The 9371-nt window shown below is 44.2% G+C and overlaps 1 long non-coding RNA gene across 1 annotated transcript; it reads right to left on the reverse strand.

The window, feature by feature from the left end:
- Positions 1 to 1230: 1230 nt before the first annotated feature.
- LOC130075755 (uncharacterized) lies at positions 1231 to 2738 on the reverse strand. Its single transcript, XR_008805572.1, has 2 exons — positions 1619 to 2738; positions 1231 to 1523 (listed from the first exon to the last, which is right to left on the reverse strand). It is a non-coding gene; the product is annotated as an uncharacterized LOC130075755 (long non-coding RNA).
- Between the last annotated feature and the right edge of the window lie 6633 nt (positions 2739 to 9371).

The following is a 9371-nucleotide window of genomic DNA, read 5'->3' on the forward strand; positions in this document are numbered from 1 at the left end:
GGAGGGAGAGAAAGGGCGAGGCCCGTCTGCTCGTACTCAATATCCTCGAGCTCAACATCCGAGCCCCAGGCCGCGGATCCACGAGAGGCCTCAGCAGTCTCGGGAGCGCGACGGGGGGGAACGAATGACTCCTTCTCAAAACCGCGAGTCTAGAGCGGAGGGTTTTGAGAAGGAGATTGTCACAAAATTTACATTTTGACAATCCTAATACAGCCTCACGCGCATGCGAAAAACCCATACATTTAACACACTTACTGTGAGGGTCGTCGTTCGAGATAAAACGAATGCATGGCGGAGAGCAGCGTCGATAATCCATGACACTTCACTGTAAGGAGAACAGAGTTCCACTTATACCAGTCGCTGAAGTGTCGAGACGAAAGCTGTGGTTGAATTAGAAGAATTCGGGCTCAGAAAAACCGAACGAAGGGCAAGATGTGACCGCTTCGTGAAGGCAGAGAAATCTGAGAGGATGGCGCGCGCATCATTACGTCATCATGCTACGACGTAAGAGCGTCGGGGCGGAGCCAGCTTTGCGCGAGCGCCATCAGCCAATGAATTGGCGTGATTCTATAGGGCTTCAGGCAATCGGCACATCCAGAGGATATCCCACTGCGCTTTCCGCAGCGTTGAGTGAACCTATGAAAGAGAACGGCAAGAGGCCTTTCGGAAACACAAAAAATATACAGAGCACTACAATGTAAGGCCAGATAAAAAAAGAATGAGGGACTTGATGTATGACTGCAGAGTGCCTTTGAATGATAGTAATTATGTGTGTTTTTGTACTTGTGCAGATGGAGTTATGAAGTTCGACCAAACTGCTACGGAGGACTCCATTAGAACTTTCACCTCAGAACACCTTAAACACGCACCACAAAGAAGTGGAGGGTTCACTACTCCACATAGTCACTGATCATGTACACACGCATATATATATATATATATATATGAAGACAAGAGTTCAGATGCAAAAGCCTCTAAGTGCCATTTGAAATTTTCTTGTAGAATGATAATTTTTATCAAGCTTGTATATTTAAGTTCAGTAATTTCACTTAAATGGCAATGAAGATTACCTTGTCATTTAAGTGAAATTACTGAACTTAAATATACATGTGTCACACAGGTCGAGGGGAGGAATGCTCGGATGACCAACCACCCCCCCCTCTCTTACTGAGCCACCACCGTGAGGAGCCGACACCACAGGCACACAACAGAGGACTACGGAGACACAGGTAAGTTTCAAAGGAGGAACAATCTTTATTGAACAATAAAACAAGGGGCATCAATTGGATAGCCTTCACTGTCCTCTAGATATCCTTCTGCCACGGGCGGGCGTGTCGCAACTGTCACTGTGTCCCCTGGGCGGCAGTTTAGGGACTCCGTTCACCAGCGGTGCTGCAGACTTCCAGACTCAGATAGTGAGAATAACAGGTAAGGGTTATTCACAGTACACAGCTCTCCCTTCGGTTCACAGGGGGGCGAGCCAGTGGATCACTAGACGGCTTCACCAGCGATGCTGCATGCTTCTGGACTCAAACAGTAAGTAGAACAGGTAAGGATATTCACAGTACCGAGAACTCTCATCGGCGCACCGTAATGGAACAATGGTTTGAAAGCTTACTTTTTCCCAGCAGTGCTGCAGACTTCCGAACTCGGGCAATAAGTATAGCAGGTAAGGATTCTTCACAGTGCACGGTACTCTTCGGTCCACAGGAGGAAGACAGTGAGTTAAAGGTTTACTTCGCCCATGATGCTGCGTCCTTCTGGACTCAAACGGTAAGTAGAACAGGTGAGGATCTTCACAGTACAAAATACTCTCTTCAATGTACAGCAGGAAGACGATGGATTAAACAGGGTACTTTACCAGTGATGCTGCATGCCTCTGAACTCAACAGTAAGTGGAACAGGTGAGGATCTGCACAGTACTCTCTTCAATTCACAGTAAGGAGACAGTGGGTTAAAAGATCGTTTCTCCAGTGATGCGGTAGGCTTCTGGGCTCAAACAGTAAATAACAATTAAGGACCTTCACAGTACAGAGTACCCTCTTCAGTGCAGCTGTATCACACTGGACTTCCAATGGGGAGCAGATATAGTAACTTTCCACAAACGTGTAAATGGGGCTAGGGCCACTTCTCAGCAAAGGCACAGCACACTTGTGTTCACTTCAATTCCACAGCCACAAATCAATGTGTATCAATAAGGCAAAAGCACTGCAATTCACTCACACGTTAAGGCTGGTCAGAGGCCCCACTCCGTTTGTTGTGCTCGCTCCACGAGGGATTTCTCTTTCAATTCCTCCTCAACACACTCTGAAACACATAGCTCTTCCAACAATCAGATCCACATTTACTGCATCCTCTTCCAGCAATTTAAATACTCATAAGATGAAATCAGTTCACTTATCTCTTCTCTCTCCTTCCACAGCACCAATCCAGACGATAGCTCAGTCCAGCAGACTTCCCACAAACGATCACTCTGATCCAGCAAACTCGAATGGGCGACCTCCACACCCCAACGGTTTTCCTGAGGAAGCTTGTATCCAACACTGCTCCAAGTCAACCCTTTAGGCTCTTCAAACACTTCCAACTCACTGAGCACTTCAAACCCACTGAACACCGCTCAACACTCTCTGAATGGTCCCTTTTTATCCTGGCTTGCGTAACAGGAAGCCTGTGTGAGCGCCGCTTCTCTCTCTCTCGCACCTGCAATGCATTAGCGCTAATCAGTGCGGGCATGTTTACATCACCGGAGTGGGGCGTGTTACACACAATACCTTCCCCTGGGAAACCTAGGACTCTCAAGGGGGTTCCGCTTGCCGAGCGATTTTGTCACCCGTGACACAAGCTTGATAAAAATTATCATTCTACAAGAAAATTTAAAATGGCACTTAGAGGCTTTTGCATCTGAACTCTTGTCTTCATATATATATATATATATATATATATATATATATATATAATGACACACACACACACACAGCAGTCAGTTACTCAGTCACTCAACATTTGCGTCTTGTTTAGCACTTGTGTGATAGTTGTGTTTAACTGAAATTGTACAGATCATACAGTGATTTACAAAAAATAAAAATGAGTGGGGATTGAATTGATTTCTTAAACCTCTGTGCACAACTGTATGCCTATCCCTTTCCAGAGGGTGGAGGGCCTGTTTTCTGTACCAGTTAATTTCCCTGTAGCATTTGGCTCATAGGCAGGTTTGAACTGGAAATGGATGGATTAGGCTACATTGGAATGTGTTTCCAGTTATGTGGTGGAAAAGAAAGCAATCAAATGAAGCTACAGAAAAATGAACTGGAACAGTTAAAATGAGACAAAGGTTATGAACAGTACAGTATAAAAGCACTGTCTGCACAGGTCCTCTGGACGTTAATACAGGACGTTTGTTGGACGACTAAATAATCTGCACAGTCTGCACCTTTAAGGTATCAAAATGTGACGTCCACAATGACCACATTTGGAGTATAATTAGCCCTTATACAGAAATTATATGGACGTTAATACAGGACGTTTGTTGGACGACTAAATAAGACGTTGTTTGGCGTCACAGTCTGCACCTTTAAGGTATCAAAATGGGACGTCCACAATGACCACATTTGGAGTACAATTAGCCCTTACACAGAGGTCCTCTGGTCGTTAGTACAGGACGATCATTAGACGACAAAAAAAGACGTCGTCTGGCTTTACAGTCTGCACCCATAGGGAACCAAAATGAGACGTCCATAACGACCATATCTGGACTACATTTAGCCCTTAAACAGAAGTCCTGTGGAAGTCCATACAGGAAGTTCGGTAGACGTCGGAAAAATACGTTGATTGGCGTCACAGTCTGCACCCTCCTGATACCGACATAGGACGGACAAGCACACCGTTGAAACTACAACCCGAATTCCGGAAAAGTTGGGACGTTTTTTAAATTTGAATAAAATGAAAACTATAAGACTTTCAAATCACATGAGCCAATATTTTATTCACAATAGAACATAGATTCAGGTGGGAGAACATCTATCAACTAATTAAGTTCATTTATATCAGGTCTGTAACATGATTAGCTATAAAAGGGATGTCTTAGAGAGGTAGAGTCTCTCAGAAGTAAAGATGGGCAGAGGCTCTCCAATCTGTGAAAGAGTGCGTAAAAAGATTGTGGAACACTTTAAAAACAATGTTCCTCAACGTCAAATTGCAAAGGCTTTGCAAATCTCATCATCTACAGTGCACAACATCATCAAAAGATTCGGAGAAACTGGAGAAATCTCTGTGCGTAAGGGACAAGGCCGAAGACCTTTATTGGATGCCCGTGGTCTTCGGGCCCTCAGACGACACTGCATCACTCATCGGCATGATTGTGTGAATGACATTACTAAATGGGCCCAGGAATACTTCCAGAAACCACTGTTGGTAAACACAATCCGCCGTGCCATCTCCAGATGCCAACTAAAGCTCTATCATGCAAAAAGGAAGCCATATGTGAACATGGTCCAGAAGCGCCGTCGTGTCCTGTGGGCCAAGGCTCATTTAAAATGGACTATTTCAAAGTGGAAAAGTATTCTATGGTCCGACGAGTCCAAATTTGACATTCTTGTTGGAAATCACGGACGCCGTGTCCTCCGGGCAAAAGAAGAGGGAGACCTTCCATCGTGTTATCAGCGTTCAGTTCAAAAGCCAGCATCTCTGATGGTATGGGGGTGTATAAGTGCAGGTATGGTATGGGGGTGTATAAGGGCAGGTATGGGCAGCTTGCATGTTTTGGAAGGCACTATGAATGCTGAAAGCTATATAAAGGTTTTAGAGCAACATATGCTCCCCTCCAGACGACGTCTATTTCAGGGAAGGCCTTGTGTATTTCAGCAGGACAATGCAAAACCACATACTGCAGCTATTACAGCTGCATGGCTACATCGTAGAAGAGTCCGGGTGTTGAATTGGCCTGCCTGCAGTCCAGATCTTTCACCTATAGAGAACATTTGGCGCATCATTAAACGAAAAATGCGTCAAAGACGACCACGAACACTTCAGCAGCTGGAAACCTATATAAGGCTAGAATGGGACCAAATTCCAACACCAAAACTCCAGACACTCATAAACTCGATGCCCAGACGTCTTCAAACTGTTTTGAAAAGAAGAGGAGATGTTACACCATGGTAAACGTGCCCCCGTCCCAACTATTTTGAGACCTGTAGCAGGCATCAAATTTGAAATGGGCTCATTTATTGAAAAAAGTGTAAATTTTCTCAGTTTAAACATTTGTTATGTTATCTATGTTCTATTGTGAATAAAATATTGGCTCATGTGATTTGAAAGTCGTATAGTTTATATTTTATTCAAATTTAAAAAACGTCCCAACTTTTCCGGAATTCGGGTTGTACGTCATCTGGAGGAAACTTTGCGCAGTGGGCTGTCAGTAGCGCCAGTGGCGCAAAAAGTGGGTATGCGCTATATGCGGCGCATAGGGGCACAGCACCATGAGGGGCGCCAAAGCGATGGTAAAATTGTTTTAATTTAAATTTAATTAACAAAAAAAAAAATATATATATATTGTACTTTCTATATGTAGCTGCTGTTGTGCGTTTCTAAATCATTTCTGCATTTATTCTATGTTATATAAAATTTTAGAGGACTAACAGGCTAGACTAGAGTAGGCGCCCTCATGGAGAAGGGGGGCGGGGTAATAATATCGCGAGCGGGTGGGGGCGCCGTGAGCGCTGAGCGAGTAGGTACGAGTAGCCTAGTGACTTGTCGTCGAAAAAGATGGATAAAACAAAATGCTGGGGGGCTAAAAATAGAAAAAGAAGGAGGGAAAATGAGATGGCATGTCAATTGATGTGACAGCAGCTAAATAAGTGCATGCTGAAAGCCAACAGGTAGGATTTAAAGTGTGACATCCAGGCATGTAGGCTATCTATATCTCTTTGGCCATCGGGACGTACCGGGAGATTCCCGGTGGGCCGACGTGCTTTTTCGTACTCTCAAACTTTTTTTTTTTTTTTTTTGTCTTAACGGCCCATAAAACTCGAACATCGGCGGCCCATTCGTTTTTTTGTGCTTAATTGGCGGCGCTGGGTTAGAGCCGGTGTAATGCATTGGGCAAAAAAAGTCAGCGTTAGTTTTTTTCTGACACACCGGCCCATGAAACATGTCATCATGTGCTTATATCTTTCAAGTATAGAAATTAGTACAAAACTAAATATGAAAGTTTTCTTTATTTTTCAGTGCATTTGTTTTACAATATATGGCTATTACTATCATGGGATTAATATTATAACTATTATTATGTAGTAGTGTAATGTAGACAGACACTAACTAAAAGAGGTTTGAATTTTTCTTTGTTTAATTTGCACCCTGAATATGGGTTGGAGCTTTTAATTTTGAACTCTCAAAGTGCACCAGACTGCTGAATTTAACATTAAAGAACAGAAAATTTTCTTACGGGGGGCATGCCCCCGAACCCCCCTAGAGAAACAGAGGTCCACCTACCACAGTTTTACCTAAAATCCTGTGAGAAACACTGGTATTGCTGTTCCAATGGAGCTTATGTTTTTTTTTAGGGGGGTTCATCACGGTGGAGTAGCTATAGTTTAATTGTATTAATAAATGACAATTTTGCACTTATTTTATCTGTTAGCTCTCACTCATTCCTACTCACGTATTACATGGCACACTTATTTATTTATTTGTTTATTTATTTGGGGGGGGGGGGGTGGGGGAGGGGGCGCAAAAATTGTTGCTGCATACCCCTCTGACACAAGGTAGTTGCGCCCCTGAGTAGCGCTACACTCTTAAAAAATAAAAGTTATTCGTTGGAATCGATGGTTTATGAAGAAACTTTAACATCCATGGAACCTTTCTATTAAAAAAAAGGGTAGTGGAAAAAAATATATATATATATTTTTAATGTTAATATAAGAAAAAAAGGTTGGAACTGGTAAGGTAAGAACTGTTGACTGAACAAAAATACTTCTTCTATCTGGCATTAGGCCTACTGAACGAAGCTTTATTTTTAAGTGAAAAATAAATTTATTTTACAGAAAAAAGCTTTATTTTTAAGAGTAGGCTAGCCTATAGGCCTACAAGATGTTATAATTTTAGAAATGTTTCAGATGCTTCAGAAATCATTCTAATATGCTGATTTGCTGATCAATAAACAATTATTATCAATGTGGAAAACAGTTTTGTAACGCCCATTTCACACATAGGCTACTCCATTTCACACATAGGCATACTCCATGCGGTGCGTATACGGTACAGGAGCAGCACGCGCTATAGTGCTTTCACATATGCTGCGTTTGTAGTCCGCAACTGATCCGCGGCTGTACCACAACATTTATTCACATTTTTTTATTTTAAATCACTATTTCTATTATCAGCATCTTTTATAAAATAATATTAAATTTTTTTCAGCATTTCGATTCTATTTGTACACAGTATAGGTCACTCTTTCACAGACATATTCAAGTTTAAACCCAATAGATTTAAAACACGTAGGCCTATTAATTCAATGCATTAATTTTAGTCTGTATAGGCTAGATATATTAAGTTGCTCGAGCAAGTAACAAAACATTTAAACATGTACTTATGTTAACATCGCAAACATTTTAAATTAAAACTTAAAATTGACAAAAACAAAAAACATACCTTTTCTTTTGCATAATTTAAATCTTTATACAATAAATCTTGCATGTCACAAAGAACTTGATTTTCCATCTCCACGAATGAGACGAGTGTCGTTCATTATGTCCTTGTTGAAGTAAATTATAGTTTTCCTTACTTTACCCCGGTAAAAAAAATGACTGATCTAATTAAATTATTTAATTAAATGCATTTATGATGAAATTACTACAATTTCGATCGCCCTCGTCGAATGGGTCTTGATGTTAAGGGCGCATTCAGGCAATCATAAGCCAAAACAATAGTGTCCACAATCCAGTGAGCAAGCTTCTGCTTAGAGACCCGCCGTCCCCTGTTGCATCCATCAAAGCACACAAACACCTGGTCCGTTTGTCAAAAAGCGGCCAAGCGAAAAATATATTCCCGGAGCGCTCTGACTGGGCAAACGGCACTCTGAGCATCCGTAACCTGAGAGGTTGATGGCTCGACGGACAGGGCAGGCAATCTGCGCTTTAAAAGGGGTATTGAGCAACTTAGGGATATAACCCAGCCTTGGCCTGAGAGTCACATTACAGTTTCCCGGTCCAAAGCGAATACAATCTTCACTTACAGAGAAAGCCTGTAAATCCCCAACCTGCTTCGCCGATGTAAGCGCGAGAAGCAGAGCCGTTTTTACAGAAAACTCCTTAATGGCGATCGAAGCCAGGGGCTCGAAAGGCGGTCGTGACAAAGCCTCCAAAACCAAATCCCACGGCGGCACCGAAGGCGGCCGTGCGGGGCATAACCTCCTGGCTCCCTTGAGGAACCCGATCACCGACGCATGTTTGCCGATAGACTGCCCGTCAACAGGGGGATTAAACGCGGCGATAGCGGCCACATACACCTTCAGAGTGGATGGAAAGCTCCCCTCGTCCATCCTGTACTGAAGGAAGAGCAGAATATCCGACACAGAACAACTCCCTGGGTCGATGCCGACGTCCTGACATATTTTTGAAAAAAACTCCCCACTTCAGGGCATACAGACGCCTGGTGAACGGGGCTCGCGCTTCCGCGATGGTGCTCAAGGCTCGCGAGTGCAGCACGTCCAGCCCGCTCAGCGACCCTGCATCGGCCACACATGGAGGCTCCACAGCCCGGGGCTGGGATGCCAGATTGATCCGCTCGCCTGAGATAGCAGGTCCTTCCTCAGTGGAATCTCCCATGGCCGCCCTGCCAGTAACTCCACCAAGTCCGCAAACCATGGTTGGTTCGGCCAGTATGGGGCTACCAGATTCACCGCCGCCCTCTCCTCCCTGATTTTGCACAACACCATGGGCAGAATTTCCACCGGAGGAAAAGCATAGAGGCAAACATTCGGGTTAGGGTTAGCCCTAACCGAAGCGGGCTTGCCCAAGCAGACCGCTCCCCATCCGGTGGTCGATGCGTCCGTCAGGACCTCCACACGCCGTGTCACGATGCCCAGAGGGACACCCGATCTGAAAAGCTCCGGGTTCTTCCACGGAGCCAGAGCGCATACGCAGCCACAAGTGACCATACTGCGCTTGTGGCCGGAATACCATGCACTCGAAGGGACGCACGCTTTCAGACAGTGTTGAAGCCGTCTCATATGCAGCAGCCCTAGGTGACACACCGACGAAGCCGCTGCCATCCGTCCCAATAGCCTCTGAAATTCCTTCAGTGGGACGAGCTTGCCAGGTCTGAAGAGACCGAGAGAAGAGCTCAGAGCCGCTCGGGCGAGAGGCGCACTCCCATTC

This window comes from Rhinichthys klamathensis, unplaced genomic scaffold, assembly GCF_029890125.1.
Source record: "Rhinichthys klamathensis goyatoka isolate OS25496 unplaced genomic scaffold, OSU_Roscu_1.1 h1tg000603l_1, whole genome shotgun sequence".
Lineage (NCBI taxonomy): Eukaryota > Metazoa > Chordata > Actinopteri > Cypriniformes > Leuciscidae > Rhinichthys > Rhinichthys klamathensis.